General features: G+C 43.6%; 1 pseudogene; it reads left to right on the top strand.

The window, feature by feature from the left end:
• Positions 1–236: 236 nt before the first annotated feature.
• LOC136544042 (protein transport protein SEC23 F-like) lies at positions 237–5342 on the top strand (annotated as a pseudogene).
• The last annotated feature ends 8923 nt before the right edge of the window (positions 5343–14265 follow it).

The raw sequence follows: 14265 nt of genomic DNA, 5'->3' as shown, positions 1-14265 counted from the left end.
TCGGGTTTATGAAACTTGTCCAAATCCTTTTACACATGGTAAATATGCTTGGGCAAGCAATATGGATTCAATTGAATTTCAATTCATATCTTTGTGAAAGGGTTGTCATTAATTACCAAAAAGGGAGAGATTGAAAGCTCTAGTTTAATTTTGGTAAATTGATGAAACTCTAAGTGCTAACCCTTTTACTCTAAGTGGTCATGAGACAGGGTAACACATTCCAAGTGGTGGAGCAAATGGATGAAAATCAAGATGGTGATGATGGCCATGGTGATGATCACGTGCTTAGCCTTGAAAAGAAGAAAGAGAAAAACAAAAAGCTCAAGGCAAAGGTGATATCCATATGAGCTCTTTGTTTTGGTGATCGAGACACTTAGCGAGTGTGATCACATTTAGGATAAATAGCCATACTATTAAGAGGGGTAAACTCGTTGTGAAATGCGGATATCAAAGTGCCACTAGATGTTCTAACTCATTGCATATGCATTTAGATTCTAGTGAGTGCTAACACCCTTGAAAATATTTGTGAAAATATGCTAACACACGTGCACGAGGTTATACACTTGGTGGTTAGCACATTTGAGCAAGGGTGGAGAAGTTGGAAGGCACTGTTTTCCAGTGATCGGACACTGCTTTCGTAGCGACCAGACTCTATGCCTGCATCCGCTCAGTGTTGCGCAATGAAGAAGCAGCTAAGGTCTTTGATGGGACACTGGAGGAGAAGTGGACCGGACGTGCAGGGCCTACATCCGGTCAACACTGACATACGCTAACATTGGACTAGCACGCGAGGCAGAGAGGATTGGACTCACCGTTGTGTCCGGTCATGCGTGACCTGATGCGTTTGGTCATTAAAAAGCCACTAAGGAACCTTATTAGAAGTGATCTAACACCATGTGGTGTGGCGTCATGTAAATGGAACAGCGCGTCCGGTCAGCTCTTGGTGGCTCGGGTGCACGCGGGGGCTGTCTTTGCATCGACGCGTATGGTCTCCTTGACTGTGCGTCCGATCGCTCTTAACCGCGTGAGGAAGGCTGACTGTTGGGATCGAACGTCAGGCGTTTGAAGCAGGGGATGTGTGGTAGTCTATGTCTGGTCAAACTGACCGGCGCGTCCAGTCGCCTCAGAAGGTAGGCAGTGAGAGCCCAATGGCTCTATTTCATGAGGGCTTCTATTTAAGCCTCATGACCGGCTCTAGCTCACTCTCTTGGCCATTTGCATTGCCTATACACTCTTGTGAGCCTAGCCAACACTCTCTCACTCACTTAGCTTGATTGGATCATCACTTTGGTGAGACTGAGAGTATCCAAGTGCATTGCTTGAGTGATTGCATCTAGAGGCACTTGGTGATTGTGTTTTGCTGTGGATTTTGCTTGTTTCTCATGGTGGTTGCTGCCACCTAGATGGCTTGGTGTAGCAAAGATCATCGAGCGGAGGAAGGTGGTTGTCTCCAGCTCTGATCGTGGTGATTGGGAGGTGTTCTTGTGCCTTCCCCAGTGGAGCACCAAAGGCAACTCTAGTAGATTGTGCGTGGCTTGTGTGATCCTTATCTTGTGTTGGTTGTGCGGCACCCGATCACGGGTTAGGCATGTGATGCCTATTAGCGCATGAACCTCCAAGTGAGTGAATCGCCACAACAGGGACTAGCTTGCCGGCAAGCAAGTGAACCTCGAAGGAAAAATTGTTTGTGTCATCTTGTCTCCGAGGATTGTATTGGTATTCATTGTGATTGATTGATCATCTCTTGTCACGGTGGTATAACTCACTAACTCTCTTGTATTTACTTTTCTAGTGTAGCTAAACTCTTTAGTGTAATTAGTTTTGAGAGCTAGCTTGTGTCTTGTCTAGTAGTTAGTGAGACTCTTTAGTTAGTCTTTGAGAGCTCACTAACTTAGAGAGTAGTGACTTAGCCTCTTGTGTGTATTAGTGATCATAACTACTAGAATTGTGGATAGGAGGCTTGCATTTTTAGTAGGCTAGCGCAACACTCGCTTTGCCATCTTATTGTCTAACCATTTGGCTTAAGTGTTGTTGTAGAATTTTTTAATAGGCTATTCACTCCCTCTAGCCATTAGGACCTTTCAAGATAGTACTTAAGTTTTACAACACATTGTTTCAAGCTTAATTCACCACACCGACATAGTCGACATAGTTTTGATACAACAAATTATAGTACATGCCATAAGCTTGATATATGCCTCGCATAAAAGGGTCCTCTAGTACTAATAGTCCGCCATGGGGACGAGTGTGTAGAAGAACCATGGGCATCCTCACCTGTAAAACTCAACAAGTAGCACTTTGAGAACACGAGTGTAGTCAACAAGACTTACCCATACATAATTGGAAGGAAAATAGACCCATGGCCCATTTAAGTTTGGATTTCGGTGTTTGATGATCAACATGACCATTTGGACTAACATTATTTGCTAGTGTCTTTGGATATAGTTCAAGGGTGCAAAAGTGGACTTAGACTTAGGCAATAGTATGATCCGGATGATTAACACCTTGAGCAACACTTTAGAAAAAGCAACGAAGACCTCCAAGTACATCCAAAAGTCCAAGACACAAGATACAACCGAGCTAGACATGAAGATCACGAAGAAACAAGTCAAGATGGGGCGTCGAACCGTGGACCGGATCCTAAGGGTGTCAGACCATAGGCGATCCAAACCCTAGCCAAGGCGTTTAGCAGGAGCGTCAGACTGAGCGGGAAAGGGGGCCGTTGGACTATACGCCACCACCATTCACACGAGCAACCACATCGGACCAAGCCAACAGTGCAGTGTCGAACCAATGTTGATAAGTCCAACGGCTTGCAGAGAGGTTCCAGAAAGAAGTTTTGGGCACCGGACTGGTTCGATGACAAGCATCGGACGGTACGCTACTTAAGGCCCCCAACGGTCGACAAGGGTTAGTTCAACGACTAGTCGCGGGAACAGAGCCATCGGACGGTCCGACGATCATCACCAGACAGAGCATATAATTGGTTAATCTCCAATGTCTCATATATTTTGATTTTTTAATAAATATAATATAATATATATAAATATATATATATATAAATATACATAAATACCTCGCACAGAAGCCCTGGCCACGTTGTCTTGAATTCCCCCCGCCATCTGATCTGCCATCGTGTGCTCCTTGTTCCTTGTAGTCGCTCCGGTTAGAATCTTCTTCTAGCAGCTCCTCCTCGCTTTCCACAGATTTTTCTAGCTTCTTCTGCTTCCGATACGAATCCGTCTGGACAAATATAAAGTCCGGCTTTAGCTTCTCCTTCAGGAAGCTTCTCTTCCCCACCCCACTTTTTCTCTCCTCAACACCCGCTCATCTCCCTCCCTCTCTCTCGATGTGGGGCATATGCATGGTGGCAAGGTCAATTTCGCCCTACATCTACTGTTCTCCCCCTTTCTGTTACCAATCTACAAGGATGCTTCTTATTTTTTTGTGTTGTGTAGCCTGAAATGATTCCATAGCTAACATTGAAAGTTATATGAGCAGCTATGTAATCAGAGGTAAATTTATCAGTTTTGCCTTGCTAATATTGTGGAGTTCATGAAAGGGATAACTTTCCCATGCTACCGGCTGCCAAATAATTTTAATTGTGGATTCTGGTGGTGTGCTGGTTCCGGTGGTGTGCAGACAGGTTTTAGTCTACCTTTCTTTACTTTGGTGGTCACAATCATTTTTTTTTGCTTAATTTGTCGACAGGTATGACCTGCTTTTTTTTGTCATTATGTAGGAACTAATATATGGCTTTGATCAAGAGGCAGCTGCTGCAGTCATGGCACGCTTGGTCTCATTTAAGAAGGAAGTTGAGGTAATCGACTACATGTATTAAATTATTTTACCATTAGCACATACATGGCAGATGAACTTATTTCACTTGAGAAAATGGTATCACAGTATGATGAATATAGTGCAGTAATAAAATGTTGCCAGAATGCTGTAGTTGTTATTTCCATTTTGGAGCCTTAATATGCTGATAGTAGAAACTTCATGCTTCTTTCAGGCTTGATCGAACATTGATTACTTTATGTTCAACATTTTGAGACTATCACAAAGAAACACCCTCATCCTTCAATTTATCCGCTCGTCTGTCCATATTTCTTCGGTTCATGTTTAATTGGAGACGATCTCAGTTTATTCAGGTAAAGCATTTTGCCTCATTTATTGAGCAGTTATGATCAACAGATCATGTGAAATCACACTTCTCGGTGCACTGATTGTTTCTACATCCCATGCAGGTTTTTAACAAAAGTCCAGATGAAAGCGCATTTCACAATGATGTTAAACAGAGAGAACGTATCAAATGTAATTGTGATGATCCAGCCATCACTCATATCTTATTCATTCCAATCGGGTCCAGAGCCAGTTCTATTGGATGTAACTCCAATTGCAGCAGATAGGACCCTTTTGTTGGATTCTTATTTTACTGTTGTCATATTCCATGGTATAACAATTGCAAAGTGGCGAAAGCCTGATTACCAATACCAAGAAGGCCATGAGGTAATATATTGCCAACCAAAACCTACTATATATTAGAAGATTGGGGATTACCTTTATTTTTCGATTACTGTTATCCTTCTATTGTCTACCGAAGGTCTTAGTCTTATTTATCAAATCTTTAGAGTTATCTATCCTTCAAGTTCAAATATATCAATGCAACCTTCTTTTTCTTTCGGATGTCATCTGGTGATTACATTGATAAACAGATGGACAACCAAATCTCGGCACACCACTTCATTTGTTTAAAAAAAGAATCTTCAAACACAACATCTGAGATTTTGAAAATACAAATCTTTGGGTTTTGGATACAAAAATCAACTATTCTAATAACGATTTTGGGGTGTCTGCTATGGTGGACCATTGGTATTTAGATGTGTCTAGATTATGAGGCTTGTTAAACTGTTCAAGCTTATTGAGCAATTTGAGAAAATATGAACTATGTGCACTATGCAGTTGATTTTGTTTCGGAATGTGTCATCACCATATGTAGGATATCCATATATCTCATAGCTTTGGAGGTTATAGGGTGTGTGGTTTCATACTTTCATGTCTCAGTTACCTGCTCCATTAATAATAGTTTGTCATCATGCTTGGTGGCTGTTGGACTCTGCTTTATTTGATTTTGGGTTGCAGTATTCTTTTTGGTTAGCTCATGGACTACCATTCTCTGCATTCAATCTAGGCTTTGAGGATGCTAACATTCCCTTTGGTCCTTTGGAAGGTACTGAGCTCATACATGTGTAACAATCACGACCTAATGGATAAATTTGTTATTGACTATAACCTTTCCATGTTTTCTAGCTGTTTTCTGGCAAATTGAAGGCCAATACTGAGTATCGATGTTCGTTTGGAGGATGATAGGCATCCGCTTCCCTTGACGGCTGCTGATGCAGTTGCAACCAATGGTGTTAACCCGTGTGAATTGGAGAGACACTGTTACTAATGGTACTAATCTGCACATGCCACAAGTTAAATCAATAGCTCTGAATGAGTGACCTCGAACTTCTCGCTTCTCATAAATTGGTATAATTTGAATCATTGCTATCTCACTGTGTGGTGTATGAACTAAGTTCAGTTTAGCTCCCCGTACTGTTAAACTGCATGGAAACAAAAGGTTTTCAACCTCCTCCACTTTGACCAAACCTTAGTTCAGATCTTACTATCTTAGTTTTACCTATGATCTTCATATGTATAGTTCTTGGCAGGTGGCAGAGACCTGTAACTTTCTTTGTACTAACTGCTTGCATTCAAACTTTTACATCTGAGGTGATAAATGAAATACCTAGAGAGATAAACACCTCATTTGTATTTTAATAAACTGTAACCTTCAGAATGCTTAACATTGGATAGCTCTTACTTAAATTATATTAAACTGAATTCCAGTATCTATTTGCAAAACTGGTTAGTTTACTACTGGTATATATTATTTTATTTAATTTGTCGTTTCTATTAGAATTCTACATAAAGACATGCATGTGGAGATAACCATAGCAATATTGGTGGGAGAGTCATTTTAGTAAAGTGGGTGATTACACTAAAAGGATTGGAATTGGCGGTACTCCTGAAGCAATTAAGGAAGTCATGGCATATCTATGTAATGTGCATTTCGGTTAAAACTACAGTAGTGAAATTGGAGCACACCCACAACACACATATGTTTGGAGTTGCAGTGTTGAATCTAACCTTTTCGTGCTCTATGTAATGTGGTTCTGGTGGCCATTAGATCTGTTAGTCCTTCAGAGTTTCAGGCCATGTGATGAACTGAATATCATTTATATTACAGTTTTCTTTAATTTGTGATTTGCCACATAAATTTGCCTCTACAGTTTCACATATTTATAGATGGATGGAGGCATGGCATGAGAGAAGGTAGCTTTGAAGCACAAGAGCATCGGTCCATCTAACAAAAATAGAAGCGGCAAGACTCAAGTGGAACAGGAGGGATGATAATTCAGAAGTCTTAACCTGAGTCAGCAGTTATGTCTCTGTCGATGAGTGCATCGCTGTTGCCTGAGGACATAAGAGGTCAGTTCATGGAACCACCACAGTAAAAATGTCATATTCTAATTTCCATGTTTCATTTTGTGAGTCATTAATCTTTCGGACTACAAATTTACATGTGTGTGCAGATGGGAGCCCTTTCCATCATACGATTTTCAGCGAACAACACTGTTAGATTACTCGACCTTGCTTGCATACTCTTCCTGTTGAACGGCTCCTGTGGTATTGAATGGTCTAACCTGCTGAATTTTGTGCCAAGATATTTCATACATTCTACTGCTATTTAATATGTCTGCCTCTCAGTTTCACATAACTGGATTAAAGCTATATGAAACCACGACAACTAAACAATAAATTAGACTTTTAAATTTATAGGTTTTCCATACCAAAATTTCAAAGTTTTCCCTTCCAAGCTATGTGAGCTGCTACCTTCGCACCTCCACAAGTTCACCTGACCAAGTATTAGCTGATTTGTTGCTGCCTATTTCTCCGTGCCAAAATTTTACAGTTTTCACTTCCAAGCTATGTGAGCTGCTACCTTCCCACTTCCACATGTTTACTAGACCAAGTACTGGCTGATTTCTTGCTGCCTATTGACATACGATATTAACTTATGAGACCATTATGTGCTCAATTTCAAGAATTTATGATTTTGTTATGATATTCTATTTTGTTTCAGCTTCTCTGCTGCTATTACCATGAATTTAGATTACATTCTGATTTTGATGCATAAAAATGTGTCCCACTTTCACTGAGTTGTGGCTGGATGCAGAGAGTCAACAGTTGTGCAGCTTCCTATGCCAGGCCTCCCCTTTTTCGCCTTTTCTTTCTTTTACTTTTTCTGCAAGGACAACAGGAGGACAATGTTCTCTCCCCATACTCACCGCCACTGCCGACCCAGATCGCGTCACCACTCTCGATCCTTCTCTGCTGGTGAGGTGCTTGATGAAAGTACCAATTAAAACCAACACTATGTCTTCAGAAAAGCATGTAACATATGTTTTGGTTAGGTGAAGACAATACTATCCAACCCCTTTACCTGGTCCACCTGATCAAAATTTCGCAATGTTTTTCCCTTGTGGTAAGTATACTGCAAATCCTGTTATGCAATTTGTGATCCTCTTTTTCCTTTTAGTATGCGACTGTACACAGCCTTCTCCTATGGAAAGTCCATTTTCTTTTAGAATAGTCTTTATAGTAGTTTGTTACAGCTGTATCTTCTCTACAGGTTGGATCTTACTATGGCTTTGTTAGGTCTAAATTGATTGCACAGGACTAGACAATGTCACAAACCTCATGATGCTTCTATTAACAACAAGGATGTCTTCTCCTCCTACTGTTGTTTAGGTGCACAGATTGTGTCATTGCTCTTCTTCATATTTTTATTGCCCTTCATTGCAGCCTTGGTTATGACTGCAAAATTAGGTCCTCAATCTTCAGTGCTTCCATATTCAGATAGATAGTGTGACCTAATTTTGTTCTCTCCTTCGTCACTACACGGTGCCACAGATTGAGCGAGACAAATCCGTTGATGTTTATTATTTTTTATAGGTCCACATACATATACATATACGTAGACAATCATATTTCTCCGGTTATTTTGTAAGGCAAAATGAGTCAATGTGATGTCACAATGACATCACATGTCCTCACATCCGCGTGGCGATGCATTTAGCAAGGCCACAGTAATGTTACACAATATAAGACCTTGTTAGGTGAAATTTGTTTCTCTGAATTAATAACATCCTTCTGATGTTAGTGTTGAACGTCATCCTTTTTTTGCTAACATGGAAGAGGCCATAGATGTGTTAATCGATGGTCTTTCAGGACATGTTTGGAATGCAGGAATTTCATAGGAACTAGTTCAATTTTATAGAAAAAACGCAGGAATAGGAAATATTTCCCTTATTCCAAACAGGCCCTCAATCCCTCACACAGGTGCGGGCCTGAGGCTAATGCATGTTGTCGCCTTTGTTTCTATATCAACATCAATGAGCAAGGCAGCCCTTTTTAAAAAAATTAAAAAAAGAGCAAGGCAGCAGACAACAAACTATAAATCAGTTTCCTTTGCCATGGGCCAGAGATCCGTGGAGCTGCGGGGGCAACAGAAAAACAACAGGATCGGAAGAGGCAGTGGGGCGGTGAAGGGTCGAGATGGCGACTAGAGGGGGGTGAATAGTCTTTTCTAAAACTTAATCGCGTTGGCTAACCGATACAAATGCGGAATTAAAACTATCGGTCTAGCCAAGACTATACCCCACTATATATGTTCACTAGCACCTTGCAAAGATAACAATTATGCAACAAAGGTGCCAGGCTAGTTAGAGCTCTCCTAAACAATTCTAGGAGCAAGGTTACACAAACATATGCCACTAGTACTTTAAGCAACAAGGGAGCTCCTACACATGCTAGTAAGCAAAAGCACGAAGCTAACTAAGCTCACTAGCAATGCTCAACAACAAGGCAACCAATGCCTAATTAGAGAGCGCAAATACTTAGCTACACAAACTAAGCAATGTGACTAACAAGGTTACTAAAACTAAATTAGCCACGCAAGGGAGCTACTTCTATGCTACACAAGCAAGAAGGTAATTAGCAAGCTACACAAGCTATCTAATTACAAGAGCAACTACAGAAGCTTAATATGTATAAAAGTAATTGCAAGCTTGTGTAATGGGGATGCAAACCAACGGGAAGAACAAGGTTGACATGATGATTTTTCTCCCGAGGTTCATGTGTTTGCCAACACGCTAGTCCCCGTTGTGTCGACCGCTCACTTGGTGGTTCGGCGGCAAATTAGCATCACCCGCTAAGCCCGCACGTCGGGCGCCGCAAGAACCTACCCCTTGAGTGAGGGTAGCTCAATGACATGCTTTACTAGAGTTGCTCTTTGCGGCTCCCGCGGGGCGAGCACAATGCCCCTCACAAGCTCTTCTCCGGAGCACCGCACAAGCTTCTTGCGGGCTTCGACGAAGACCACCACCAAGCCGTCTAGGAGGTGGCAACCTCCAAGAGTAACAAGCACCACCAGCTTGCAACTTGATCACCTAGTGCCACTCGATGCAACCTCACGATGCAATCGCACTAGAATCGCTCACTCACACAATCGAATGATCACTATCAAGTATATGTGTGATGGAGGGCTCCCAAGCACTCACAAGCATGGACACTAAGTCCCTTGAGGTGCTCCACACCAGCCATGGCCGAAGGCCACTTCTATTTATAGCCCCAAGGGCTAAACTAGCCGTTACCCCTTCACTGGGCAACGATCGGGCCGACCGGACGCTCCGGTCGTGTTGACCGGACGCTGGACCTCAGCGTCTGGTCGCCCGCAGATGGCCACATGTCCTGGTTCCAACGGTCACTTGACTTGACCGGACGCAGCAGCTTTCAACTGACCAGACGCTGAACCCCCAGCGTCCGGTCGTTTCTAGTAAGGTACCGACCTCGATCGGACGCATCTGGTCACACTTGATCAGACGCAGCTAGCGTCCGGTCACACTCTAGCTTCTGCGTCATCGTACGTCAACTTGACCGGACGTAGCCTGCCAGCATCCAGTGCATTCAGATCCAGCGTCCGGTCAGTTGACCGATGCCAGCATCTTCACGACCAACTCGTTTTCACTTCTAACTTCATCACCCATGCTCCAATGTGCTAACCACCAAGAATTTGCATCCGGCGCAATAGAAAATAGGCATTCCATTTTACCCAAACCCATCTCAACCCTGCAAACACCACCTCCTTTGTAAATGTGCCAACACCACCAAGTGTACACCACCATGTGTAAGTGTGTTAGCATTTTCATAATCATTTCCCAAAGGATGTTAGCCACTCAACTTGCCACGCCACTCGATCCTAGCGACAATGCAAAGTTAGATCACTCGAGTGGCACTAGATGACCGATATGCAAACAAGTTTGCCCCTCTTGATAGTATGGCCATCTATCCTAAACCCGGTCATAAACTTCTCTACACACCTATGACCGATGAAATGAAATGCCCTAGGTTATACCTTTGCCTTGCGCATTCCATTCCATCTCCTTCAATATCGATGCAACACATGCACCAACATGATCAACAATGATATGATCCACTTCATATCATCACATGATCATTTTGGTTCATCGATCTTGACTCTACTTGCTCTTCACCGTTGCCATCATCCATCGGCGCCAAGTCTTACTCAAGCTTCACTGCCATGCGGTCCATCACTCTAAAGCCTTCGACTTGCCCTTCACGCTTGCAACCGGTCCATCAAGCCAAGTCTTGTCTTGATCTTCTCCACCTTGATCACATGACTCAATGTCATGTCTCATGTGCAATAAGCTCCTTCATCATTACATGTGTGAGCTTTGCAACATCTCCAAGCCATTTTCACCTTCATGGCATATGTTGCTCACACACATGTACCTATGGACTAATCACCTGTGTATCTCACATAAACACAATTAGTCCACCTAAGTTGTCACTCAATTACCAAAACCAAACAAGGACCTTTCAAGCGGGAAAGATGACAAGAACGTGGTCATATAGCACGACGCCGCCTGCATGCACATTGCCCACAGAACTTGCTGGTGCGGTGGCATGGCGGTGAGGCATAGCCAGCCTCAAGTCGCAACCGGAGCAGTCCGGCACTGACACTAGCCCACGGGTGGCGCCTTTGCGGGAGGGCGTGTGAGCGTCTTTAGGGATTGGACGTGCACAGGAGTATCAAGACTCGACGGACGCGCACAGGCTCATATCAGACTCTGACTCGGAGACTTGTATGGGCAGGGATCTTATCCGCAGCGTTTAGGCGCACACGCGAAGGAGATTAGACGAAAGCGATCGGTATTTTTTATGTGTAACAGATAACAGACTTTAGCATGTCTACGCATGGCTCCTCTACGAAAACAACTGCATGCTAGATTTTAGTTCATTCTACCAAAATAATGTGTAAAACTGTAAATAAAACTACCAATATATATGGAAGGGAGACGATGTTTAGCCGAATTTGGTGCATTACTTCATAGAGCCTCAATGAATTGATTTTCACCCTTATGCAACAGCATGGAGACTTCTTTGGTTCATATGTCAAGTCATTGGCCTTTTTCATCAACCAATTCAATCGATATGGATTTTACTTGACTATGGACCGATCAGTCTATGAAGTAGTGATTCAGCTACGTAACTATTGTTTTATGACCTCCTCTGTTTCTTTTATTTTCTTGACCTTCCATCTAGATTCTGATAAAGCATCAATCTTTAATAGAATGGAAACATGTAGTGACTCAGCTGTGTTAATTATCATTGGATGAGCTTCTATAAGTTTTTTTAATTTAATTGCCCAACCATCTAAAGGTCTGATGATCTACATAGCTATTCGATTTGCAATGGGAATCAACAACCGGTTGGACTAGGGGAATGTGCATGGATGTGGTTTGCATCTATTCTCATTGGTGGTTGAATTGTAAGGTATGCTTGAATTACTCCTTCGCATGTGTGTTTATAGTGATTTTCTAAAGCTTTCAGTTTCATTCAACGGAACTCGCCACATCTATGGTCATGCTGGTGTGTGAAGAATGGTACTGACTTTTTATCCTTTTCACTCCATTTTTCACCGAGTTTCCTGACCTTGTGGTTTGATGCTTGCTACACTAGGTGACACCGATCGGCAACATATCTGCCTCACCATTTTGTGATGTGTCGAGGATCCTACTTCCCACCTCGAAGATCCTTGTCCTATGCTTGCTATGCCGGTCATATAGGGCCTTGGAAGGGTTCAGACTACCACCCAAAGAGAAACCTGATCTTTGCATATTACCCTATCTATGTACTTGCAACACTACCCAACCCATAAAGAAATCATGTCATATGCTTCCTTATCAGTCACCGCACTTAACTTGCAACACTTGAACAATGTATATAATATATACATCCTACGTATATATTTATGTACCTTGTTATTTACCGCCCTTCCTCCATGTTAAAAATTTCTGCTGTAACGGCATATGCGCGCGATGGTGCGCGCCCTTCACTAGTGGAATTATAAGGCTGGAGCATATACTGTTAGTTGATCTCCACCAATAGGCCCAACAGCCTATTGGGCCCTTGCCTCTGCGCCCTGATCGGGGGCACCCAACCCTAATAGGTTGGTGGGCCCCTATCGCACAGCACATATAAAGATAGGTGGGGATCATGGCTCGAGTCACAGGATTGGTCTAAGCCACCATGATCCCACCGATAGAAACCCTAATCTGATCTACAGTGTGCTACCAGTGATGGGATGCCTCACCACACCACCGTCGCCTCTGCAAGGTCTCCACCGGTCCACTGGATCGCCACCTCGCCTCCTCACCACCGTGCCAAGCACCGGCATCCACGAGGCGGCATCTAGGGCGAACTTGGCATCTACGTTGTTGTGGCCCAACTACGCTAAGGCAAGGAGGCTTACCTGGATCTACGGTTACACAAAAAGGTACACCACGATCCTAATAATGGTATCAGAGCTATGTTGTCAGTGTATAACCCTAACCCTAACCGGGTAAAAGCAAAGAGAAAAGGGACTAGGGGTGGTGGACGTCACTGGAACCCCAGTCACCACCGCATCCACACGGGGAAAAGATGTTGCACCGCCGTTCTCACTGGCACACGGCAAGAAAAGAACAAATCTAGTTTGGATCTAAGGAAAGGAGTAAAAGGAAAGAAGAACAGTGGTTCCCCAACCCTAACCCTAACTGGGTGAAGGTGAAGAACAACAGTGAACCTAATTTGGATGAACTAACCCATTCTCATCCCAATCAGAATCAAAACTGTGAAAAGAAATTAAAAGAAAAGGTTCAACCGAACTCTAACACTAATTCGCATGAAGAAGGGGAAGGGAAGCGATTCGGATGAACTCCAAAAAGAAAAGAAATCAAAATAAAAGTGCAAATCCCAAAACCCTAACCCTAGTACCCCAATCGGTTGAATCCGTAGAAAGAAGCAGATTCAAAAGAAAAGAAGGGGAAGAGGGGAAGGGGATAATCTCGTAGATCTCGAATCAAACCAAAAGAAAACCCGAATAGGAGATCTTGAATCAAACCAAAAGAAAACATGAATAGGGTTCAACCGAACCCTATCCCTAACTCGCATGAAGAAGGGGAAGAGAAAGATTCAGTATAAATAGAAAAGAACCGATCAAAAGAAGATCCAAACCCTAATTCCCCACACCAGTTCAAAAAAGAGAAGAATAACTCAAATCTGAAGGGGAAGAAGAAAAGGGAGAGAATGGAAAGAGACCTCACCGTGCACCGGGCGAACCCTTCGCCGGCGCGGGAGAAGAGGGCCGAGCTGGGGGGAGATGTTTCTGCCAGGCTCAGCCAAGGCCGCTCGACGGCGGCGTGCTCACCTGTTGGGAAGCACACGTGCCGACGAGGGGGCCGGCGATGGCGCCATGGCAGCCGCTCGCTCGCTACGTCCACTGTTTCGCCGCTCGTCTCACTCGGTCGCTGCTAGTTGCACTGAGGTAGAGAGAGGAGAGAGCGGCGAAGAAGAGAGAGAAGCAGAGAGTGCGAATGGCCTAGGGTTTCTGGTCGAAGGCCACGGCCACGGTTTTGTTCACGCGAAATCGATGCGTAGCCGTCGATCTCCATCAGACGGCCAAGATTGAATGGGCCAGCGATGCAGCCTAGGCAGGCGCGCGAGGCTGAGCGGCTTTGTCGGCACAGGCCTAGGTTGCGGCCTGGGTGCGGCCAGGCGTCGCGCAAGGCAGATGGGCCGGGCTGTTTTGATGGC

Source organism: Miscanthus floridulus, chromosome 3, assembly GCF_019320115.1.
Source record: "Miscanthus floridulus cultivar M001 chromosome 3, ASM1932011v1, whole genome shotgun sequence".
Lineage (NCBI taxonomy): Eukaryota > Viridiplantae > Streptophyta > Magnoliopsida > Poales > Poaceae > Miscanthus > Miscanthus floridulus.
Note: the sequence above shows the minus strand (reverse complement) of the source record. Positions and strands in the feature narration are given on the sequence as shown.